Source organism: Trichosurus vulpecula, chromosome 2 (genome assembly GCF_011100635.1).
Source record: "Trichosurus vulpecula isolate mTriVul1 chromosome 2, mTriVul1.pri, whole genome shotgun sequence".
NCBI lineage: Eukaryota > Metazoa > Chordata > Mammalia > Diprotodontia > Phalangeridae > Trichosurus > Trichosurus vulpecula.
The window spans coordinates 270,438,589-270,465,445 of record NC_050574.1 but is presented as its reverse complement, the minus strand read 5'-3'; positions in this window follow the sequence as shown (position 1 = coordinate 270,465,445).

The following is a 26,857-nucleotide window of genomic DNA, read 5'->3' as shown; positions in this document are numbered from 1 at the left end:
CTTAATAAATGCTAGTTGGTCTTAGGCTCTTTGATGAAGCAATGGTGACATTGATTGGATTACTGTCTTCAGGACAAAAGATAACAAGTGAGAAGAATGGGCAAGGGATGCACTAGGGACATAGCCAGAAAATCATAGTATAGATTTAAATGGCCTGAGGGAAGCAGGGATACTGAGCTGGTCCTGTTAATTATATTGTGCTCTTGTCAATCAGGGCAAAGTTTGGAGCATGCAGAGAGTGAGCAGACTTTCTGATCATGGATGATCCAAGGCTGCTTTTTTTTTTCCTGCCACCCCTTCCAATGCCCATCCTGACCTTTTGTTCTGATGATGACAATGACAGAGGCAGGGGGATAGACAAGATGACCCCTTTTTGAGGATGAAGATGCTCAGCTTTGATGTATGCCAGGCCCCAGACCAGAGTACTTTTCCAGGCACTGCAAGCCTCTAAGTGCTACCTCCTGCTCATTAGGGGTCAGAACATTTGTCCCAAATGCCAACAAAAGGTTGAGAATCTGCTGGTCTTGCATTTTTCTTTCCGCTTTCCATGTGTCTTTGCTGATGAGTCATTCCCTTTCCTCCCTCTGTGGCAGAGGATCCTGGAGGCTGAGTCATTGCTCTGGGCAGGCAGGCTACTCAGAAACTCTGCTTTACACTCTGTAGTCTGGAGGCTCGCTTGTCCTTAGCATGGGGCAAGAGGAGCACCCCGAGCACTGGGGTTCAGCCTCTTTCTGCCACCTCCTATCCCACCCCCAGCACACATGGGCTCTGCTTCTTCATTTCCCAGCAGCCTGCATTTCGGTGTCAAGTGTAGCATCACAGAATTTCAGAGTTGGAAGAGGCTGTAGACCTCATCTAGTGCAACACTCGTTTTACAGATGACGAAATGGAAGCTCAGAGATACGAAGCAGCCTGCCTGGGGCCGTAGAACTCATAAGGAGCTCAGTCGGTATCTAGCTGGATAGAGTGTTGTAGACAGTATCGGGCTCCCAGGAACCTGGACCAGAGCAGAAGGACAGTTTAAGGGAGGGGATGTATAAGAAGAGAATATATACTAAGGCTCATATACTCAGATTTGAGCTCACTCACATTTAATCCAATTCAACAAGCAATTATTAAGCACCTACTGTGTGCTAGGCACTCTGTTAGGTGCTATGGACACAAAGACGAAAACAGTCACTTCTGCTGAAGGAAGGATAAGATACAAACATAGATAATACAAGATATCTACAAAATGCAAAGCCATTTTGAAGTGTGGGCTACGAACACATGGGAAATTTTGTATGTAGTAAGTGACTATTGAGCCGAGATTTGAAGAGAGCTAGAGATTCCAGAACATGGAGGTCAGTAAGGAGGGCATTCTGGCAGGGAGGGTGGGGGAACAGCCTTTGCAAAGTTATAGAGGCAGGAGATGGAATATTGAGTATGGGGAGCTGCATGTTCAGATTCAGATTCAGATATAGTACTCACTTGAACGCTCACTTGAATTCCTTTACACTCATAAACACACATTCCTAGGCACATTCATTCTCAGGCTCACTCAAGCATATTTGCTTACATATACATACACACACATTCAGACATAGTCTGCAAAATTAACAAAGGGTACCCCCTGATCAGTTGGGTACCCCCTGAGAGGAACAGTTGTGTAGTGACATTCAAGACCTCATCAGACTCAAAACTCTCCCAATGTCTTTTGAAGACACAATTCATTCCCTTCTCATCCCCAAAGCTTCTCAGTGGGGCCACTTGGCTGCCCAAGTCCAACAGAAGCCCCTATACAATATCATCTCCTTCCCACTTCCCCCTTGGCCACCATCATCAGCGAATGTTGATCTCCAAGGCTCTGAGAGACTTTCAGCCCCAGGTTGTCCCACAAGAGCCTGAACACAGGGGCCTTTGCCAGATGGGAGAGCAGCTTCCACACCCGGCCCCCTGGAGCCAGGAGGAGCTAACAGCACTCCTGGGAGTCCAGGGTAATTGGCACAATTAATCAACTCAATTAGCGCCTTCCGGGTGAGCTGATCAGATCAAAGTGTACACGCTGCTGCTGACACAGGCCTAAGCCAGTCAGTCAGTCAGTCAGTCAGTTCACAAACACGCTCTGAGCCTCTGCCGTTAAGTACTGGGCATCTGCACATGAACTGGGCCTGTCCTTGCCCCGGTCAGTGTGTGAATACAACCTATACATAGATGAGCACTACCTGACACTGACAACCAGTGCCGATAGCATAGATAGAGTCACAGAATGGTTATGAAATGTCCAGGTGGGGAGGGCATTCAGAATAAAGAGACCTTAGAGACCACTCAATCTCACTTACTCATACAGAGGAAGAAGGCCCAGAAAAAATAAGTAAATTGTACAAGGTGGCTCTTTTCCAGCTGTGCTTCTGACTTTCCCCACATCACCAACATCCCCTTTGGGGACTTCCTGTCTTTTCAGTTCCCTTTGAGCTATTGTCTTCCCCCATTAGAATGTAAGCTTCTCGGAGGGCAAGGATTGTCTTTCTCTTTGCTTGTATTTTTATCCCCAGCAATTGGCCCAGTGCCTGGCATATGGTAAGCACTACATCTCTTGCCTGCTTAAGTGGATCTGAATCCAGATCCTCCACCTTCAGATTCAGGACTCTTTCCTCTGTTCAACAAGTGAACAAATATTAGTTACTTTGAGGTATTGTGTTGGGATCTGGGAATACAAAGACTTGTTTGGTCCATCAGTCATGTCTGATCCTTCATGACCCCATTTGGAGTTTTCTTGGAAAAGATGCTGGAGTGTTTTGCCATTTCCTTCTCCAGCTCATTTTACAGATGAGAAAACTGAGGCCAACAGGGTTAAGCAACTTGCCTAGGGTCACCCAGCTAGTAAGTGTCTGAAGCTGGATTTGAACTCAGGAATAAGTCTTCCTGACTCCAGACCTGGTGCTCTATCCACTGCACAGCCTGTTGGGCAAATCAGTTAACCTCTCTAAGTCTCAGTTTCTTCATCTATAAAATAAAGGGGTTGAATTAGATAGCCCCTTTTAACCTTATGATTTTATGAAGATTTATCTTATTTATTTATTTTTGGATCTTACGAACTTAGTAGTCTATCCTGTGGCCAGTGGTGATGCATTAAAAATTTTAAAACAGGGAAAAGGCCCAAGACCTGTCAGGAGGGCTTCCTATAAACCTTGCTCTGTTCAGTTCAGCTTGGCCTTGCCCCCATTCCCTATGTTCTTGCTAGGGTGCTCTTGGTGACAGGGAACTCTGGGAGATGTGAATGATAGATGTGGAGTGAGGGGGGGTATCACCTGCCTCATCACTGATGTATCTGGGCCCAAAGTCTGAGTTTCATGAAACTGCTGCAGTTCTTCAGTCTGCTGAGACAGAGTGCTCACTGGCTTGGTAGCTTGGTCTCTACCGGAAGACCCTACCAGCCAGCCACACTACCTCCAATGTGAGAGGAGGGATGGCTTTGTAAACCAGCAAGCGCACTAGAAATGTGACATAATACCAGTAGGATTATTGTTCCACCTTCCCTTTGACTCCTGTCCCCTTCCCCCTTCCTTTCACCCCCAGCTCCTACTCTTGGGCTTGGCCCCTCTTAGGAAGCATTGTTTTCCCACGGCATTCTGGGGCTGCCTGAAAAGGTCCACAAGCTTTGGAAATGAAAGGGAAAAGATCATCTAGTCCAGCATTTTCCTTTCTGAGGAAGCTGAGGACCAGAGAGCAAACAAGAGCAACATTAGCTCAAGGCCTTGCAGGTGATAAGTTACAGAGCTGGGATTTCATCATGAGCCCTCCAACTCTCAGTCCAGCACACTCCCCAGTGCCCAGTAACCTTTATGCCTGGTAAAGATTTCTCTTTGAATATATTCAGCAGCATCGGTGACACTCCCTGCTAATTCTGGGTGGGAGTCACAGACACTTCCTCGCTCGGGGCCTCTGCAGCACCTCTGTGATGCAACCTGGAGTGGCCCTTGGTGTAAGCCATACCAGCTTGTGCCCTCCCCCCCTTCCCTTTCACCCTCATTTCCACCCAGCAAATCCTCCCCCTCCCTGCTAGCAGCTGGGCGCTGAGCGGAGAGGGCCAGATCAGACCGCAAGATAAGTGCCTCAGAAAGAGCCATGAGCTCACCCCACAGCCCTGCAAATGCATATGAATTCATTCCTACCAGGCAGGCCTTCCGCTTTACCCAGGCTCAGAGGCTGAGACAGCAGCTTTGCTGTCTGTCCTGGTTGATTCCCTGCCTACCCTGGTGACTAACAACGTTTGTGTCCTGCCTGCCAGGACCAGGGGATTCAAGAGCAGTCACCCTTGGTACTCCCACTGCTTATATAGCCCAGGGCTCTGTCTCTGATAGGGAGATGAGGTTTTGAAAGAGAGTTTATTGTAGGGGAGCATACCTAAAAACTCTGGTGTCCTCAAAAGGTAGGATATACCCAGGAGGGTACTGGTAAATGTTTTATAATCAGTCCTCTTAAAAAAATGTACAATGGACACACTTTTAAGCTTAATCTGCATCATCAATATTTTCCTCATCACTTTAAGTGATTAACAAAAAAATAAATTAAACTCTGATTTGTAGGATTTATTAATTTCCATCACCCTGACAATTTAACAATCAACTCCTTAAGGGGGTTTGAGCTGGCTCCAGCACACCCCTGGATATGCCCCAAATAGAATAATGACAACTCACTTCCATAATGCTTTAAGACTTTTTCCTCCCAGGCTTGGGAAGGGGGAGGGTAGGTGTTACACATGTCATTGTTTCCATTTTGAAGATGAGAAAAAGGAAGCTCAGAGAGGTTAGACATGTCCATAATGGCAGAGCTAGCAAATGTCCAACAGCTGGCCAACCTCCTTTGAAAATCCTGCTGGGTTTGGCGCTCTCATCCATGAATTCTCAACTTTGTTGATCAGAGAATCACTAAGAAATGCTTGTCTGGTGTTATTGTAATCAGAGCCTGGACAAGGCATTTGGGTGGCCTAGGCAAGTTCTGAAAACTACACCCTATGGCCTACTGTGTATCCCACTAGAGGACTTGAGTTTTTACCATATTTAACACCTGTGACTACTGATTTGTATTTTAGAGAACTGAATTTTCTGGCATTAAAAATAAATGTACCTATAAGAAAGTAATGTTTTAATATTTTGTTTTTTTTCAATTACATGTTAAAAACAATTTTTAACCTTTGTTTTTTTTTTTTACAATTTTGAGTTCCAAATTCTCTCCTACACTCTGTCCCCACGCCCCTCATTGAGAAGGCAAGCAATTTGATAAAGGTTATACATGTGCAGTCATGCAAAACACATTTCCATATTAGTCATCTTGTGAAAGAAAACACAGACAAAAAACCCAAGAAAAATAAAGTTTGAAAAAATATTATGCTTCAATCTGTATTCAGACTTCATTAGTTCTTTCTCTGGAGGTAAATAGCATTTTTTATCAAAGGTCCTTCAGAATTGTCTTGGATCTGTGTATTGCTGAGAAGAGCTAAGTCATTTGACAGTTGATGATTGTGAAATATCGCTGTTACTATGTACAATGTTCTCCCAGTTCTGTTCATTTCACTTTGTATCAGTTCATGTAAGTCTTTCCAAGGTTTCCTGAAATCATCCTGCTCCTCATTTTTTATAGGACAATAATATTCCATTACAATCGTACCCACAGCTTGTTCAGCCATTCTCCAATCAATGGGCATCCCCTCAATTTCCAATTTTTTGCCACTACAAAAAGAGCTGCTATATTTTTGCAGAAAAAGTAATATTTTAAAAAATATTCCTCCTTGTGCTGCCGCTGACATACATTGTAGTCTAGGTACTTATCTACATTGCCAGTCCCTAATATTAGCCCCTACTAACATTGCAGAGTGATGGAGCTGCAATGGATCATAGACATCACTTACTGCAACCCTGTTATTTTATAGATGGGGAAACTGAGGCCCAAAGAGGTGAATTGATTTGCCCAGTGTCACACAGTGAGTCAGTGGCATAGTGAGGGCTTGAACCCTGGGCTCTGCTCCAAGAGCTCCCCTGCTCTTCCCATCACATGACAATCCCTTCTTAGGCTTTTGTCCCAAGCCACCTAGGTGGGTTAGTACTGTGAGTTACCACAAGTATATCTCACTGTTCTGTTTTTTCTTTTTTTTTAAAAAGTATTGTTTTATTTTAATTTCTAAGCATTTATTTTCTCGCTCCCTTCGCTTCCCCATGGAAAACAAAACAAAGCTTTTGTAACACATATACACGAGCAAGCAAAACCAATGCTCAAACTGGCCATGTCCAAGAATGCCTGTCTCATTCTCTTCTCAGGCAGCTTTGTTAAGGCCAGATCAAGGTCTGCACTTACTGTGTTTAAGAGCTGGCAAAGGGGCTGGTAGCAGTGATACTGCCTTCCAAAAGAGGAAGAGAGGTCAGGAGGACAGTGCCAGGAACTTTGGAAGAGGATGGGCACCCAATGAATATTTGTTGAGTGATGAATGAATGAATGCCGGATACTGTAGTGTTCTTCTACCAGCCACTATTTTCCTCAGCCAGCAGTGTCTGTAGTGCATTGTTTAGTAGAAATAGCATTAGACTCTGAATCCAGAGACTTGGGTTCAAGTCCAGACATTACTACTTATATGTGGTGCGATCTCAGACAGTCATTTTATCTCTTTTCCTAGAGTTCTAGGATCCCAGAATTGGAAGGGACCTCAGTGGCCTTCTAATCCAACATATACCTGACCATGAAATCCTTCATCCAGCTTCTGCTTGAATACTTGCAGTCAGAGGGAGGTCACTACCTCTCGAAGCAGCCCATCACACTTTTGGATGACAACAACATTAATAAAATAACTGATACTTACATAGCACTTTAAGGTTTGGAAAGTGCTTTACACAGACCATCTCATCCGATCTTCACATCAGCCCTGAGGAGGAACTTACTTACTGCCATTTTACAGATGAGGAAACTAAAATTGAGAAAGGTTAAGTGACTTGTCCAGGGTAAAAAGAACTGCTAAATGGTCGAGTCAGGACTTCACATTTTCTGGATTCCAAGTCAGGTTCACCATCTCTTACATTATGCTGCCTCCCTAATTGTTGGGAAGTTTTTCCTGACATCGAGCCTGGACTCTGCCTCCGAAGTTTTCATGCATTGTTCTTCATTATGCGCTCCTTATGGCCATGGGGACGAGGTCGACAGTCACAAGCCTTCTGAAGGGATCTGGGATGAAAGGAGAGGTAAATTCCACCTCTGAAGTGGTGGGAGGTGTGTGTGTGTGTGTGTGTGTGTGTGTGTGTGTGTGTGTGTGTGTGAGAGAGAGAGAGAGAGAGAGAGACAGACAGACAGACAGAGACAGAGATAGAGACAGAGACAGACACACACACACACACACACACACACACACACACACACAGAGAGAGAGAGAGAGAGAGAGAGAGAGAGAGAGAGAGAGAGAGAGAGAGAGAGAGAGAGTGTAAACTTTTATTAAGTACCTACCATAGTCCAGGCCTTGTGCTAAGTGCTGGAGAGACAAAGAAAGGCAAAAGATAGTCCCCTTTTCTCCTGGAGCTTAGAGTTTAACGGAGTGTCTCTCGGTGTGTGTGTATCTATATCTGCATCTGTGTCTCTGTGTGTATGTCGAAGGGAAGATGGAGGCAACTGAGAAAACATGTAAGTGCCTTTAGAGAAATTCTCTCTAGACACACAGTGTGGGTACACCTAGGCTACATCTTCAAAGAAACTAGAGATTTGACACATATAAGATTGATTTTTTACACGTTGGAGCCTTTTGACCTCTCGATGTATGAGAAACATTGGGAAAGCCCCTACTTTAAAATGTCTCCCCTGTCCAGAGCCAAAATACCTATAAGCCTTAGTCTCAGTGTTCTTATCTATGAAATGAGAAGAAATAAATGTACACTACCTACCTCACAGAGTTGGTGTGAGAAAAGTGCTTTGTAAACCTCAAGGGGTGACATAAGTGTGAACTCTTACAATGCTACCATACACCTGCCCTACAGAACCTCTCATTTTCTGGGAGCTATCATTGAAAAGGGTAGTATTGCCTGGAATCCCTTAGACTGGCTTAGAATCTGCATTGGGGAACCAGTCTGGAAGATGCCACTATCTAATATTCTCTCACATGGTAGGCACTTAATTAATGCTTGTTGAATAAGTAAATGAAGGTCTGATGACTGCTGTGGGGTTACCAGTCATTGTTTCACAGTTATTCTCCATGAAGTGTCCATGTTCCCCAAAATCATATGGTAGACTGTGGATGGGGCTAGTTCCTTGGCTACAATTGGCACATAAGAAGGAAGGAAACAGGCCTGCAGATAGTGCCTACTATATTCTAGGCACTATGGTAAGCACTTTACAAATATTATTTGATCCTCACAGCAACTCTAGGAAGGAGATGCTATTATGATCCCTATTTCATAGTTGAAGAAACTGAGGCAGGCAGAGGTTAAGTGACTTGCCCAGGGTCGCTTAGCTAGGAAATGCCTGAAGCTGAATTTGAGCTCAGTTCTTCCCGACTCAAGACCCAATGGTCTATCTATTGTGCCACCTAGCTGCTAGTCCCTGGCATAAGCTGAACTCCTGGGCATGGTTTCTAGCGGTTCCTAGTTCAAGTCTACTCTTTCTTTCCTGTGCCAGACCTTCAAATATTTGAAGATTTCTATTGTGTTTTTCCCCTTTCCCCATTTTCCACTTTGTCTTCTCTAGGCTAAATACCTCCAGTTCCTTCTATCCATCCTTGTTTGGCCACTTACTACTTGCTCACCTGCCTTTGTCTGTGTCTTTCCTAGAATGTGGTGCTCAGAGCCAAGCACAGTGGTCCAGATATTGCCTGATTGGGACAGAGATGAATGGAGCTATTATATCTGTGGATGCTAGGCTCCCCAATGTAGCCTAGGGCAGTGTTAGTTTTGGGTTGTTGTTCAGTCGTTTCAGTTGTGTCCAACTCTTTGTGACCCTATGTAGGTTTTTCTTGGCAAAGATACTGGAGTAGTTTGCCATTTCCTTCTCTAGCTCATTTTACAAATGAGGAAACTGAGGCAAATGGGATTAAGTGACTTCCTCAGGGTCACACAGCTAGTAAGTGTCTGAGGCTGGATTTGAACTCAGGAAGATGAGTCTTCTTGACTGCAGGCCCAGCACTTTAAACACTATGTCACCTAGCTACCCTTAGCTTTGGGTTACTGATTGCCAGCCCCCAGGTTTAGAATATTTCCATTATCTGCCTCCTGCTCATGAGCTGCTGAGTAGAGCTGGGGACAGTCATAAAGCTGTATAGAATGGGTTCACTGCAAATTTGTACCATCTATTTTCAACTGAGCCCTCATTTTAGCAAGGCAATCATTCCACTCCTCACTAATTGGACCTAGATCCCACTCTCCAGGAACTGTTCCGAATCTTGTCTTCTCTCCTCAAGCTTCCCCCAACTCCCCTCCTCTACTCTGCACTGAAGATCTTGCCTCATATTTTACTGAAAAAGTCAAAGCAATTCACCAAGAACTCGCTTTTCTTCTCTTCTCCTCATCTCACACCTTTTCCCCTCCACATCATCTACCACTTTCTCCTACTTCAGTCCAATCTCTGATGAAGAGGTGACCCTTCTCCTTGCCAAGGTCAACAATCTTTCAATACATACCCTTGACCCCATACTCTCCTGTTTCTATCAGCTGTTTGTCCTCATTATCCTCTTTAATTTTCAGTCTCTTCCTCCTACTGATTCCTTCTCTGTTTCCTACAAGTATTCCCAAATCTTCACCATCCTTAAAACAAACAAACAAAACCCTCTAGACGTTATCATTCCTGCCAGCTATTATCTCCTATCTTCTCAGCAAAACTGGAAAATACCACTCTTTGATTCCACTTTTCCTCTCACTCTCTTCTAAACCCTCCATAATCTGGCTTCTGACCTCATCATTCAACAGAAAACTACTCTCTCCAGAGTTACCAACGATTTCTTAATTGGCAAATCTAATAATGACCTGTTCTCAGACCTCATTGTTCTTAAGTTCTTTGGGATGCAATGGATCACCTTCTCCTGGATACTCTCTTCTCTGGGTTGTGGTGATATTGCTCTCTCTGGGCTCTCCTCCTACCTTATTGTTGCTTCTCAGACTTCTTTGCTAGATCTTCATCTATGTCACACCTACAACTGTAGGTATCCCCCAAGGTTTTGTCCTGAGTTGTCATCTCTTTTCTCTCTACGCTAGTCCACTTGGTGGGCTCATCAGCACCGTCAAGTTCAATGATCATTTCTATGTAAATGGCTCCAGATCTAAATATCCAAGCCCAGTCTTTTTCGTTAGCTTTAGTCTAGTATTGGATATTTCAAACTGGGTGCCTATAGGGTAGTCATCTAAAACTCAACATGCCCAAAGTACAGTGGAAAAAAGCACTATCTTCCCTCCCACCAAACACACCCCTTTTACCAAAATTCCCTATTAATGTCCAGAGTTCCACTCAACTTTGATGCCATCCTTGACTTATAACTCTCTTTCACTCCACATATTTTGTCAGGAGCCAAGTCTTGTCATTTCTATTTCTACAACATCTCTGTATACAACCCTTATTTTCACTCACACATTTACCACCTAGTTTAGGCCTGTATCATCTCTTCTCCAGGCTATAGCAATAGCCTCTTATTTGGTCTCCCTGCCTCAATCCTCCTCTCCATTCCAAACTACGTTCCATGGAGCTGCCAAAGAAACTTTTCTAAAGGGTAGGTCTGGTGATGTCATGCTTCACACTGCTAGCACACACCTAAGAAACTCCAGTGGTCCCCTGTTACCTCTAGGATCAAAGAGAAAGTCTTCTGTTTGTTGTTTGAAGCTCCTCATAACCTGGCTACTTCCTGCATTTCCAGTCTTCTAACGCATTTCTTCCTCTCTCCACACTCCTTGGATTCAGTACTGGACTATTTGCTGTTCCTGATGCGGCATTTCTCATTTCCCTGTCTTTGCACTGCCTGTCTCCCAGAGAGGGAATACTCCTCTTCTTCCTTGCTGCCTTTTTTGATCTCCCTGGCATCCTTCAAGACAACTCAAAGTTCATCTTCTGTAGGAAGTCTTTCACATTTCCCCTCAGCTGCTTGTGCCTTCCCCCACAAGGTTACCTTATATCTACTCTGTATGTATCTTATTTATATGCATGTTGTCTCACATTAGAGTGTAAGCTCCTTGAGGGTATATATATGTGTATATATATATGTATGTATATATATTTATATATGTAAGTATATATTCCAAGTACTTAGCATAGTGCCTGGAACATAGTAAATGCTTAATAAATGCTCATTGATTGATTTAATAAGCATTTATTAATCATCTACTATGTGTCATGTCACACTTTTGATTCATCCTCTCAGACCCCTAGATCTTTTTTTCAATATACTGCTATCTACTCATGTTTCTCCCATCTTCTATTTAGGAATAATATATTTTAGCCTAAGTAAAGAAGATTTTTTTTCATTCTTATTATGTTTTTATCCATCTTAGATTTTGCCCATTTTTTTAGTCTGAGCTCTTTTGGGATTCAGCCTTTGTCATCCAAAGTGCTAACACTTCTTCCTAGTTTTGTGCAGTCTGAAAGTTTGATAAACATGTCATCTATGTCTTCTTACAAGTCATAGTTAAAAATACGGAAGGCACAGGGCCAAGCAGAGATCCTGGGGGCACTCCATTAGAGATCTCTCTCCAAGTTGACATCGACCAGTTAATGACTACTTTTTGGGTCCAGCCATTAAACCATTTCCAAATCCATCTAACTGTCCTATTTATTCATCCATTCATCCACATACTCTTTCATTCATGAATTAATTCAACAAACATTTTTTACAGAGTCACATAATTTTAGAATTGAAAGGGACCTCACTTAGCATCTAGTCCTACCCACAACCCCCCCAAACTCCCAAACATACCCATGCTCAAACGTATTTAACAGTTCTGTATGAAGACTTTCAATAAAGGACAATCCATTACCTCTCAGTCCAATCCATTCTATTTATGGATAGAGCTTATTGTTAGGAAGTTTTTCCAGACATCATGCCTAAATTCTCCTTTTTGCAACGTTTGCCCATTGCTCCACATTCTGCCCTCTGAGACGAAACAAAACAAGGACAATTCCTCTTCCACAAGATGGCCATTCAGTTATGTGAAGACAACTAGCATCCTCAGCTCCCACCCTTTTTCTGGCTAAATATCCAGTTCCTTGAACATGTCCTCATGGGCTTCCAACCCAGCTGTCATAGACATCCTCTGGGGAAGCAACTCCTATGGCGAAGGGCTAGCAGTCCCTACCAACTACCACCATTTCCAGCCAGACCCCCTAAAGACAGCTCAGGACCCTGAACTCAAGAGCCTTGAGGACAACAATGCTTCCAGCCAGTGCCCACAGCCACCACTGTGTGAAGCAACCCCAGGGGAGATGCAGCCTGGCCACTGCTCCTGCTGGTGCTCCAAAGCTATTAAAAACCCAGAAAAGCAAGTTCTTGCCATCAAAGTCCTTGGCATTGTCAAATGGTTCCACATCAGAAGTTGACATGAATTTGTCAGTGGAAATGACATTAAAGAGGAAGAATTAACATTTGCTTTGCAGCTGCACCCTAAGGATCATGGGACCTTTCTGTCTGACTTACATCTGAAGCCTTCCATATGTGTTGTCTCCCCATTAGAATGTGAGTTCCATGAGAGCTGTGACCGTCTTATTTTTCTACTTGTTTTCCCAGTCCTTAGCACAGTGCTTTGCATATAGTAAGTATTTAATAAATACTTTATCCATTCATTCATTCTGTCTCATAGACAAGGCCTTTTGCCCACCTCGGGTCACACCTCAGTGTATCAATGTCCTTCCTAAACCATGATCCTCCAGCTGAATAAAATCCTGGTGTGTCTGAGCAGGGCAGATTTGAGAGGCTTGCTCACTGGCAGCTAAGTTTCACTCTTTGCAGCCCTAGATTCACATTAGCTTTATTGGCTGATTATTAAACTACAAAATATTGAGCTTGTAATTTACTAAAAGCCCCACATCTTAAAAAAAACCGGCTTTAATATAGCCTTCTTCATCTCGTCCTTGGGAAGTTGATTATTTTTAATTAATATAAGGCATCACATATACATTGTGTTAATTACTAGGGACATAAAGTTTCAAAATGACACAGTGTCTGCCCTCAAGCAGCTTATAATCTAAAGGGAGGAATAAGGTATATGCATAAATAAGTGTGCTATAAGGCAAAATGTAATGGGGGCAAAGGAGAGAGCCAGGAAAAGTGGATCAAATTTTACAAAATTTTGAGGAAGGAGAGCTCCCTTTCATTTGGCAGTTGGAGGAATCAGGGAAAACTTCATGGACAAAGAAGCAGTGGAACTTGGCTTTGAAGGAAAAGAAGAATTTCAGTAGGTAGAGATAGGGACACTATATTTTCCAGGCATGAAGAATGGCCTACGTGATAGAGATAAAAGGAGATAGGATGAGATAAGTGAAAACAAAGAGAAATTTGGTTCGATGAAAAAGTAGAATGAGTGAAATACATCTGGGAGAACAGGTTGGAGACGGATTGTGAATAGAGAGCCTTAAATGTCACCCTAAGGAGTTGGTATTTTATTTGTCATGCAATGGTGAGCCACTCAGAATTTGAACAGGAAAGTGACCTGATTGGATTTGTTCCTTAGGAAGATTATTTCGCCACTTGTATGAAGGATGAACTGGACAGGGGAGATACTGGTGGCAGTAAGACCCGTCAGAAGATGGTTACGATCAATTGTTTAGGTGAGAGGTATTACAAAAGCCTAAACTGGGCAGTGAGAAGGGAGATGAAGAGATGGAAAGAAGAGTTAGTGGAGTAAAAGGAATCCATAGGACTAAAGCAACTGGGGCAACCCAGGCAATGAGAGCCAGGGGGATGAAAGAAAAAAAAGAGTCAAAGGTGACTTCAAGGTTTTCAGTCTAGGTTGTCTTGAAGGTCTTGGAAGATGGTGGTCTTAGTGACAGAAATAGGGAGGTTGGAAGGAGGTGCTGTTTGGGGGAGGTAAGATTGATTTGTTGTGAAGCTTATTGAGACCAAGGCCCCTAGAGCATGTAGGGACATGGTCCTAGGTATGGGTGTGGGCTGCCCTCATATCCAAGGCCTTTATTTCTTGATTTGGACTTTGTAGAACCCTGACTCTTCACTATGGGGGGAATAGCTTTCCCTCTAATAAGGTCTCAGATCCAGAAAGTCCTGCTGAGGGTTTTAACTAAATCCTCCTCATTTCAGCGTGAGCACTAAACACCCATGTGAACTAAGGAGAATAAAGGAGCATGTAAACTGTGGACCTAGGCATGATTTGGATCCTTGGAGGCTAGGTAGGAGCTAGCATTAGAAGAGTTGTAATGAGCAATTTTTACAGTGGGGCAAGGAGCAGAAACTGCATCTTAGGCAAGCAGAAAGAGTCCTTCCCCTTCCAGGGGGCAGTGGGTGAGTCAGAGCCTATGTTGAGGATTGGGAAGGAAGATTGTCCTGGGGTGTAGCCTTGAGATCAGGGGAGAAATATGTGGTTTAACATGTGCTGTGCTAATTACCAATTTTGTCATTTCTAATTTGAGGAAGGAGAGCAAGGGCTGTTAGTGTCCTCTGAAGTCCATGCCCTGATGCCCTCTAAATTCAATGTAGCCCTAGCTTATACATTACTCTGGGTAACAGTGGTAGAGATATAGAAAGGAATGCTACATCTGCAGCTCTCAGGTGTTAGCCCATTCTAGAGCAAATAAGGGCATAACCTCTGGGTGCTTCCAGGTCTTGAGTACTTGAAACCTATCCTTTCCCAGTCTTAGACAGTTTTTTAAAATGACATCCTATTCCCATCCCCTAACAATGAGAATCCCTCAGTATTCTGTCCTGGACTCCCTTCTCTTCTTTCTCTACACTCTTTTGTTTTTGAGTCATTTTTCAGTTGTCTGGCTCTTGGTGACCCCATTTAGGGTTTCTTGGCAAAATACTGCAGTGGTTTGCCATTTCCTTCTCCAGCTCATTTTACAAATGAGGAAACTGAGGCAAACATAGGTGACCTTATTAGGTCCAATTGGTTCTATTATCATTTTATGCAGATGATTCCTACACTTAGATATCCAGCCTCAATCCGGAGACTCTCATCACCAACTGAACATCAAATTCAAAAAGAAATTTCTTTTCTCCTAAATAATTCCCTCTATATTCTTCTGGCCATACAGGTTTGCTACCTTGGAGTTAATGCTATTCTTTCCCTTACCTTCTCCTACTTTGCCCCCACATCCAATCAGTTGCCAAGTCTTGTCAATTCTATCCTCACAACATTTCTCACATCTGTCTCCTCTCCCCCCACACAGTCACCACTGTAGATCATCTCCTCATGACTGGACTATTGAACCAACTTCCTAATTGGACTCCTGGCTTCAAGCCCTCTATGCTTTCCAATCCAACTTCCATATACTGGCTAAAATGATCTTCCTATAGCATAAAAATAAACATTTTACTCCCTTGCTCCAGGAACATTGGTGGCTCTCTGTTGCCTCTAGACAAACTATACACTCCTTCATTGGGCATTTAAAGCTCTTCATAGAATGGATCCTGACTACCTTGCTAGGTTTCTTTCTCATGATTTTCCTTTCCTCCATGTATACTATACTCCTGCTGAACTGGCTTTCTTGTTGTACCCCAAACTTGACATTCTATCTCCCACCTCCATGCTTTTGCACAAGCTGTTTTCTGATGCTTGTAATGCACTCCTTAACTCCATTCTTCCTCTTGGAATTCCTAGATTCATTCCAGACTTAAATTCATATGCTTTGTCCAATTCACATGGGGAAGACTTTTCTGATCCTTCTCATTGTTGTTTCTCTCTTTTCTCCTCCCCAAATGATCATGTATCTGCTTACTGAGTTATATATTACATCTCCACAATTAAAATATACTCCATCAATTAACCAATTTATTAAGTGCCTGTGCCCCTTACGAGTAGAAATTGTTTTTTCATTTTGTCTTTGAGTCTCCAATGGCTAGTCCAGTTCCTGGCCCACAGTAGGCACTTAATACATGGTTCTGTGTTGAATTGTCTGGCCTTGGACAAAGAGATGCATTGATCTCAAGAAGGAAAGAATGACCCCAGGGAAGGCATCTAGGAAGATACCCTTATGTCTCTTCTCCAGTTTCTAAGCATCTTTCCTTAACACTTGTCATAGAGTTTGTGTTTCTTGTGGCTGCCCATCAATCTCTCTTCTCTCTACCTAGAGCAAATACCATAGATCATCTAGCAGCCAGCATGACTCACTGTAACACTCAGTTAGTTACCAGGGCTGCTGCTTTCCTTGCCATGAATAGTAATGGTTTCAGTGACGGGCGGCATGGATGGAATTAGAGGGCTTGACTTCAGACTACTGATTGTTACTGACTGGTGGGGGCACACCTGAATGAGGATAGCCTCATCACCATATCTACTCACTTATAAGGCTGAGGGGACCTCATTACTGTATTTACTCTCTTATCAAACTCCCCACAGAGGCCATTTTTGCAAATAGGCATCTTTCACCCATGTATTTCAGGAACAGAAAAATCCCAAGGTTTCTTCCTTAACTCAGAGTGGTGGTAGAGGAAGGGGAAGGGTGCAGTGGTGGATAGCTCAGAAAACCCAAGAGTTTCCTGCTCAAATTGGAGCTGGGGAGGGTCTATGAAGGGGATGGGAATTTTATTTGTTATTGTTTAGTTATGTCTGACTCTTTGTGAACCCATTTGAGGTTTTCTTGGCAAAGATACTGGAGTGGTTTGCCATTTCCTTCGCCAGCTCATTTTACAGATGAAGAAACTGAGGCAAACAGGATTAAGTAATTTGCCCAGAGTCACATAGCTAGTAAGCATCTGAGGCTGGATTTGAACTTGGGTCTTCCTGAATCCAGGCCCAGTACTCTATCCACTTCGCCACCTAGCTGTTAGGGCCAGAGAGCGTCTATCAGTGGGCAATGATGGGGATTTTATAAAGTTGGCTAAGGAAATCACTCAACAACTCCAGCGCTCTCCCCCAGAACTCACACCCAACCTGGAGCCTGGGCTGCAGGGCTGCTGACAGATTGAGACAATCCCATGGGCTACCTCTTCCTGCTATCTCTCCTATCAGAGAAGTCAGAGTTTTCCAGGGAGAGTCATAAAGAAGAAAGAGGAGTTGTCTCCATCTCCCGGTATTAAATGAGCCCTGTCTGGTGTGGTGATGTTACTTGTCCAATCTAAGGTGGGTTTATCATTCTATTAGACTCTGCTGTTATCAGGACTGGCTGGCTAGAAGTGAACTCCTGCTCTCTATCTACATAATATATGCCCAAATGGCCTGGAGGCAAATGGGTCAAGACCCCTTCTGTCTGTGATTGTACTGTCTTGAGTCACTAGACAGAATCTCTAGTCTGTGAGGTCTCGGCACTTATTCTCTACATGTAGGGCCCTGTCCTAGGTGCTGGAAGGAATAATAATAGTCCCCATTTCCACAGTACCTCAATTCTCAAACTTTATGGTCCTAGGACCCCTTTATACCCTTAAGAATTATTGAGGACCCTGAAAAGAGCTTTTGCTTATGTGGGTTACATCTAACAATATTTACCACATTAGAAATTACAATGTCTCAGTCTTATATGTAAACAGTTTTGACTTCACAGTCTCCCTGAAAGGATTTTGGGGACCCCATTTTGAGGACTGATGCGATAGGGCTTTAGGGTTTAGAAATGAATGTTGCTTACAATAGCCCTGTGAGAGAGGGAGTGTAAGCATGATGTGCTCTATTTTATAGATGAAGAATCTGAGGCTCAGCAATGTTAAGTGATTTACCCAAGGGCACACAGCTAGTATGATGGGAAAACCAGTACTAGAACCGAAGTCCTCTGACTCCAAGTTTTCTATAATTCCCACTGGATCACAAAAATGCAAAGAGTACAGGGCACATGGTCCCTGCTGATAGGAACTCCCAGATTACCACTGGAGTTATGGCATCTGCTCTGGAAGAGACATAAGATTTGACAAAGACACAGAGTTTTATTAATGTCTTCTGTTTTACATTGCTCTGTCTTTTCTCCCTCAACAACTCCCTACCCCCAATTAAACAAGAAATCAAGATTTTTTTTCCACTCTGAAATCCATGGGTTCAAAACATCTGTTTGAGGAAATGGCTTCTATAGGAAACTTGAACAGTAAATAAATACAGGAATAAGGTCCTGGTAGCCTCATAAATGAGTTATTTCTGGATATGCCCCTATGTCATGCGTGCTTATGCTGCACACATGCACACACATACACACACATCTCTATATAGTGGGCTTTTCCATGCAATAGAAAATTGATAAAACCAATGACATAGCACCTACTTCTGACAGTATATACAACATTCCTTACCTATCATCTCCATCCTCTCCAAAGAAAAGAAGGGAGATGCCAAGATTTGTCATTATAATTATAGTGCTCACCTTCCTTTTCATGTTCTTTTCACGTAGATTGTTGCATTTGTTGTGTATACAATTCTACTTACTTTGCATCAGTTCATTAAAAACTTGCTGTGCTTTTCTGAATTTCTCATACTCATAGTTCCTTATGGTATAGTAATGTTCTGCTATTTTCATATATCACACTGTTCAACCATTTTCCAGTTGGTGCCTCTCTCCCTCTTTGTTTGCAGATATTTTTGCTACCATAAAGGTGGCGTTATGAATATTTTGGAATACAGGGGGCCTAGGCAGCCAGGTGGTGCTGTGGGTAAAGTGCTCGAACTGGGGTCATGAGGACCTGAGTTCAAATTTATCCTCAGATACTCACTGGCTGTATGATCTTGGGCAAGTCAGTTAACCTGTGTCTGCTTCAATTTCCTCATTTGTAAAATGGGGCTAATAATAGCCCCTGACTCCCAGAGTTGTGATGAGGATCTAATGAGATAATATTTGTAAAGCATTTTGCAAACCATAAAGCAGTATATAAATACTAGCTATTATTTTTTGACTTTAATTTCCTTAGAGAATGTATATATATATATATATATACATATATACACACACACATATATAAATGTATGTATATATACGTATATATACATATACACACATAAGTAAGACTTCCAGGTCAAAGGATAGAAATAGTTTACTGTCTTTTCTTATAGAATTCCAAGTGTTTTTCCACAATGGTCAGGTCAGTTTATAGCACCACCAACAGTGTATTAGTGCCCCTTTGTTCCACTAGCCTCTGACACCTATTTCCATTGTTTGCCATCTCTTAATAGGCATATCTACATATATATACATATATATATACATGTACACAATACATCTATCTATCTATCTATCTATCTATCTATCTATCTATCTATCTATCTATCTACCTATCATCTATCTATGTCTGTCTGTTTGTCTGCCCATCCATCCATCCATCCATCTATCCATCATCTATCTATCTATCTGTCTGTCTGCCCATCCATCCATCCATCCATCCATCTATCCATCATCTCTCTCTCTCTTTCTCTCTCTCTTCTTTCTCTCTCTCTCTCTCTCTCTCTCTCTCTCTCTCTCCATCTGCCCTTCCATTCATCCATTTATCAATCCATCCATCCATCCATCTATCTGTCTATCTATCTGTCCATCACATATCTATCTATCTATCTATCTACCTACCTGTGTATCTGTCTGTTTGTCTGCCTATCTATCTATCTATCTATCTATCTATCTATCTATCTATCTATCTATCCTTGCATTCATCCATCTATCCATCTATCTATCTATCTATCCATCATCTATCTATCTATCTATCTATCTATCTATCTATCTATCTATCTATCTACCTGTGTACCTGTCTGTCTGTTTGTCTGCCCATCCATCCATCTATCTATCTATCTATCTATCTATCCTTCCATTCATCCATCTATCCATCCATCTATCTATCTATCTATCTATCTATCTATCTATCTATCTCTCCTCTCTCTCTCTCTCTCTCTCTCTCTCTCTCTCTCTCCTTCAAGGCCCAGTTCAAGTCATCCATGATAGAGCTTCCTGATTACTCCAGACCACACTAATCTCTAGGCACTAGAAATGAGGAAACAGAAGCTTAAAGAATAGAAATGATTTCACCATGGTCAGGTCACACAATTAATAAGTAGCAGAGCTGAAATTCAAATATGAGTCATGTGATTCCAAATGCTCTTTTCCATTTATCATACTAGCTCTACAACTAACACTTAACAAGCACCAACTGTGTGTAGCAGTCAGTCATCGTCTGGTTATGTAGCCAGTGGTATACACTCATTGTCCAGATAGCTAGAGGAAGGTTGCCAGTGGACTCCCTGTGGAGGATTTATGTGAGCACATGGATGAGAGTTGTATAAGTTGATAACATTGGTAAGTTTTGATTTGCATGATTGGAGGGAACACCCACATTGATGAGACCATACATTCCCAGAACTATGGAAGAAAGTATTGAAGCGTGCAGAGTATATTGTTAGGCTCTAGGAAAGATAGAAAATGTAGATAAGATATGCTCCTTGCCCTCATGGACCCTGCAGTTCAGTAGAGGAATAAGATACACAATAAACAGGTAGCTTTAAAATGTAGTTTTACATGATTTGAAGCATATGGGAGGGGTGCAAAAATCTTTGTGTGATCTTGTGGTGGGGAAGGGCATTGCTTACAGGGGGAAAATCAGGAAAAAATTCATGGAGGAGGTGACATTTAAGTGTGCAGAATTGAAAAGAAATGAGACCATGCTGAAATTATCCAGCAGGTGCAGGAGACTTCTGGCAGGATTCCCTTCTGGCTCGGCCCTTTGATCTGGTCAGGCATGGATAGCTGATCAGCTCCCCTCCCACTCTGGCCACACAGGATCCCAGCCATCTTTCTATCTGGAGCACACACACCTGCAGGCGTGTAGTCTGCTCCTTCTATTGCTTCAAATTGCTTCCTCTCCCTAGCGGTCCTCAGACAGCTCTCCACTTCTGGAGAAGGCCCTCAGCCACTCTGACTCAGCTCCATTAGCATGGTCCCTCCCACTCCTCCCAAGTGGTTAATTCCTCATCCCTGCGCCAGGGATAATCTGCAGAGTTATAGACGCACTGCATTATGACTATAATCTCAGTCATACACCACCCCCTCTCCTCCTCCATCCCCTCCAAGGACACAGGAAGCATCATTTTCTCATGATATCGCTTAGAGGCGGTAACACACACTTCAGCCCTTAACTGGGTCACAGGTGTGTGTGTAGATCTAGTCTTTCCAGTGGAAAGAACACTGGTCTGGGAGTGAGGACACCTGGGTGCTTGTCCTCCTCCCGTCGTTGTTTTGTTTTGTTGTGGGCTGTGGCAAGCCGCTTAGATCCTTGGATCTCTGGGCCTCAGGCTCCTCATATCTAAAAGGTGGGGGTTAGAGTAGACAGCCTCTAAGGACTGCTGTAGCGCCAAACCTCTGAACCGAGGATGACGAAGGCACCTTCTGAGGACCTAACATCCTGTGATTCTAAACTAGATTGTAAATTCTTTAAGAACAGGGACCAAATGGGTTTTTTGGTGCCTTCTCAGCAGTGAGAGCACATTTTAGACACTCAGTATTTAACTGACTGACGTAAACAGATCGAATGAGTTAAAATATGTAAAGTTCTTTGCAAACCTTGAAGTGCTATATAAATACTATAACAATAATAAATATTATTATTGATATTAAAACATACACATATAGCAGTGGAGCTCAGTGGCTCCTCACTCCTTCCTAACACTTGCAGCAATATTCCCTGGCACCTTAATCTATCCCACCTTGCCCTTCATTCACAGCCTGGCAGAGAATAGATCATAGTATATGACATATTAGCATAGTGTCTGGCACGTGGTAAGTACTTAATAAATGTTTTGGCATTCATTCATCTATTCTTGGCCCTCCTGGCTTAGAGTGAATGTCAATGATAACTTTTTCTCTTTGGAATAGGAGGGTCTTCCCCTCCCAGCTTGACTCTTTTTGTAATTAAAGGGGCCATCCCTTGACTCCCTTCTTAAAGAGTCCTGCTCACTGAATGGGCCTTACCTCACTCTAAGTGAGAACCTGAAAAGGCCTTAGCCTGAATGGGCCAGGGTCTCCCAATGCATCCTGGGCCATCTCCAGTCATCCTGATGAATATCTGGTCACTGGATCCAGATAGCTCTGGAGGAGAAAGTAAAGCTAGTGACCTTGCACAGCCCTCCCTCCCTCAAATCAAAGTCAACTGCAAGTCACGTCATCATTTCCCTGACGCCATGGTCCTCTTGGAGAACGAAGGACAAACACAACCACAACAACAACATTTATAGGGTCAGAGGATTTAGACTTAGAAAGTCCTTTGCAGTACCTTTAGTCCAACTCCTTCATTTAATTGATAAAATACTATCTATTGATATTAATAAGCAGCCTGGGATAGTGGATAGAGGGCTAACCTTGGAATCAGGAAGACCCATGTGCAAGTCTCATCTCTGATACACATTGGCTATATGACCCTGAGGAAGTCATTTAACCTCTTAATTCCTTAGGCAAATCTTTGACTATAGATTACAGGTGCTTGCCTCCACTGGTAAAGGAAGTACTCTCTGGCAGCCTGATGAAATCACAAGTTAGATCAATAATAATAATAAAAATAATAATAACAGCTCACATTAACACAATGATTTAAAGTTTGCAAAATACCTTTCTCACAATGATAATGCATTATAATCTCCACTTTACAGATGAGGTAACTGAGGCTCAATGAGAATAATGGACTTACATAGTCACATGTGGCAGAGCCTGAGTTTGAACCTGGGTCTTCTGATTCCAAATCTGGTCTTTTCCCACTACCTCACACCAGGAAGTAACTGGCCTATAGTCACACAGGAAGTAAGTTGTGGAGTCAGAACTGGAACCCAGGTCTCCTGATTCCAGATCTATGATATGCCATGATTATTTTGGATACCGAATCCAAACCCAGTATTCTTGCCCGCCAGCTGTTTGGGTTGTGGACAACAGAGGAGACCAGTGCCGTGAGAGCCAACATCTGGGGGAGAGATGGTAAGGCTTCTCCTCGCATGGAAAGACCTCTGGGGAGATAACAGGAATGGACCAGATGTGTCTTTGCCTTGCCCAGATGTGTTCCTGGCCCTCAGATTGCTGAGGTTTCCAAAAAAGGCCAGACATTTTAGAGAAATGATTTTTTAAGCCTCTCAAAATGCACTGGGTTGGGTGACAACAGACTTATGAGTGTTTAAGGTACGTGTGTGTGTTTGTGTGTGTGTGTGTGTGTGTGTGTGTGTGTGTGTGGTGCTGATGGTGGTGGGGGGAGTGTTGGTAGAGTTATTTTTTTAATCTTATTTTTCTGCTGGATTTGAGGGGCCCAGATGCCTGTGGGATATTTACAGATCCCTCAGGTGTTACCACTGGGCTTGAGTTCCCAGTGGGAGTGTGGGGGTGGGGGAAACACACATAGAAACTCTATTTCTGATTGAGTGACAAACAGAAGCCTGAGCTGGATAGCATCTCCTCCCACCCTCTCCTTCCCCCCCCCCATTCCCTCCTCCTGGGGAGCTTGCTTACAGAAGAGTTCAAGGGAGTCATATCTTCCGTCAAAAGCTCCTCTCTGTCCCAGGAAGATAAACCCATCACTCACAGGCAGGCAGGGAGGCCCTGGATGGGGGCAGTGCCAGCAGGGGAAAGGAGGGGGAGAAGCTAGCTCTCACATATTCATTTCCCTTTCCTTGGCCATCACTAAACTCTCTCTGGATGGGATTGACAGGGTTGGTGATCCCCACCCCAGCCACAGCCTTCCTCAAGCTAGAAGGGGAGGTGACCAGATTTATTGGTGGGCACTGTTCATTCTTTCCTCCTGCCCATCAGAAAAGATTCTAGTAGAGAAAATTCTTCTTAACCCTTGGGTAGACTGTCACTGACTAGTTGGAGAGTCTGAGGAGACATTGTTGAGAGAGATAGTACCATGCTGCTCTCAGAAGACCTGGGTGTGAGTTCGGTCTCTGGCCCTAGCTATATGACTCTGAGCAAGTCAGAATTAGCAATAATTTTTTTTCAATGGCTCCTATACGCAAGGCTCTGGGGATACCAAGTCAGAAACAAAATAATATGTGCCCTCATGGACTTTGCATTCATTAGGGCTTGGGCAAAGTGCAATACATACAGAGAAAAATAAATACTTAATATAGAAAAAGTAGTTTCATTAGGGGATAGGGTAGGGAGACCACTGACAATTGTGGAAGGGTGGGAGATAGGGAATAATCTCATGTAGGGAGTGGAACCTAGAGTGAACTAAGAAGGGGGCTAAGGATTCCAAAAAGTAGAAAGAAATGAAAAGGAAGGGTATGGTGGACAGAGGCATAGGGGTGGGAAATGGAATGCTACTTACTAGGCAACAGCAAGTGACCCCATTTAGCTGGAACATGGAGTACACAATATGGAAGAATATTCAACACACAAGGGAAAATAAGAAGCAGTCAGAATACTCTTTAAATGGCAAATAGAGAAGTATATATTATATCGAAAAGTCAACAAAGAACCCCTGATATTCCCCAAATAGGGAGGTGACTCAGACCTACGCTTTAGGAAGATTATTTTGGCAGTAGTATGGAAGATAGCTTTAATAAGAGAGCATTCATAAATGTTTGTTACTGTTCAGTTGTTTCAGTCATGTCTGGCTCTTTGGTTTTTCTTGGTAAAGGAACTGGAATAGTTTGCCATTTCCTTCACCGTAAGTGAAAAACCTTTTACACTGGTCCAAGTGAAAGTGATATTGTCTGAAATAAGGTGTCGGCTGTTTGAGTCAAAAGAAGAAGAAAGTTATGACAAGATTTGGCAACTGATTGGATATGTGGCATGAGGGAGAGGAGAGAATGGAAGATGTGAACCTGGCTATGCTCTGGAAACTTCAGGTGAGGCTGAAGGACCCTTGTTAAGTAACAGTACAAAAATGAACTTTCGACACATTTGTGCATATGTATATATGAAGAAATGCCCTGATGAATCTTGGTAAGGAAAGGAGATTGAGCTAAAATCTCTTTATCCTATCAGGAACTCAGGCCACTCCCTCTAGGTTTGCTCTGCAATTTTGATGTTAGGCAATACCAGCCTCTCTGTTTCCACCTGTGACAAGACTGTTGCATACTCTGTTGATCGCTGAAAACAGTATGTAATTCAAAAAATGCTTATAGTCTTCTTTCCACTAGCAGAGCCCAAAAGAGATATGGGGTATCAAGAGAGTTTGCTGCCTAGTAAAGAAAGGGTAACATTAAAAATAAAGAATTCTGAGTCAGAGAAACACAAATTAATTGAGATTAAATTGTCCTTACCATACCTCTTCAGATGGGCTAAAACCGAACCTTCTCTCATTCCAGGAGTGTCCATTTTAGTGCCACATGGAGTCAATGGGGGAGGAGTGGCTTCCGCTAGGTAGACAGAGTTCTGGACTTAGAGTCAGAAATGTCTGGCCTCAAATTTTGCTGACACTTAGTAGCCATATGACCATGGACTTAACTGCTCTGAGCCTTAGGAAACTCTCTAAGACTTGTCAATTCCACTAACCAACACCAGACCTCTGATATAACTGACAAAATTATTTTAAGATAGAACACAATCTACTCTTTCCAAAGAGGAAAAAAGTGGGTCTCTAAGTAGTTACAATTATGCCATTTCTATAGTTAGTGCTGATAAGATATTAAAGGACTTTCGAGTAAATGGTGGAAACAAGCTTCATTTTGGTGGGCTTGTTATGAACAGCCAAAACACTTAAGGTAAGTCTGTCATTAGAATTATTAAATTGTGGGATTTTTTTAGACACCTAAGAATTCTCAGAGATCATCTAATCTAACCCACTGGCTTTAACCATGAGAAAACTGAAGCCCAAAGAGGTCTGTTGCTTACAAGTGACCTGTGTGTATTATCTTATATTTTCACCTTATGAAGTAATGAAATACAAGTGGAAACCTGTTTAAATGAATATCATGTTCTATAATTTAATATAAAGTAATAGTGACAATACTAGGTCCCTTTGCCTGAACACCAGCTGCTGTTACATTTCACCCTGTCCCCGGGGTTCTCTAGTATCTTTCAAAGGAGAGCCTAATTTCTCTGCCACTGGCTTGAGCCCCCACTGATGGCATTCCTCTAATTTTAGGTGATCCCCTCCACTCCACTGCCATTTAAACACTTAACAGTTAGAATAACTTTTACAAAGGAATATTCGCTTATATATAACAATATATAATATGTAACTATATATAAAGCAACATAACAACATATATATAATATATAACTATGTATAACAATATAACAATTCCCTTCTATATAATAATATAACAAGAACAAACAAATATCCACTCCCCTACCTGGGAGTTTAATTTCCCCTTCCCCCCCTACACAACCTTGTGCTCTGAGGAAGGGAAGATTAGGCTCATAGTTTAACTCAGTTCTTTTATAGCATAGCCCATTCCAAGTCCCCCACCTTGGTCTTGATCAGGCACCCTGGCTTCTCAACACTTCCCCATTTGGTTGGCAACAACACAGCCCAGAATTCTGACTCCAAACTGACTGGTAAGCTCCTAGAATTAAAAAAAGACAATGAAACTATCCGTACCCCAGAACCTACTTCTTGGGGCCAGAGGGCCAAATGTGAGGGAGACAGCCCTTTCCTTCACCCAGTTTACTTCATGGCACTTGTGCTGTGGGTGATCAGGACTTTCACCCTTTGGACGCTGCCAGGAAGAGACAGACTTCCCTAGTCTGGTAGTTTTAAAGACTGTTCTGGTTAGTTAGCCAATGGAAAGAGGCTATTGTCACTCATATGATAGGGATACATAGACCATCCTCTCTCATAAGTAAGTCCCTGGTGTCTCCCACATCAATGTCTCTATCTTAGGGG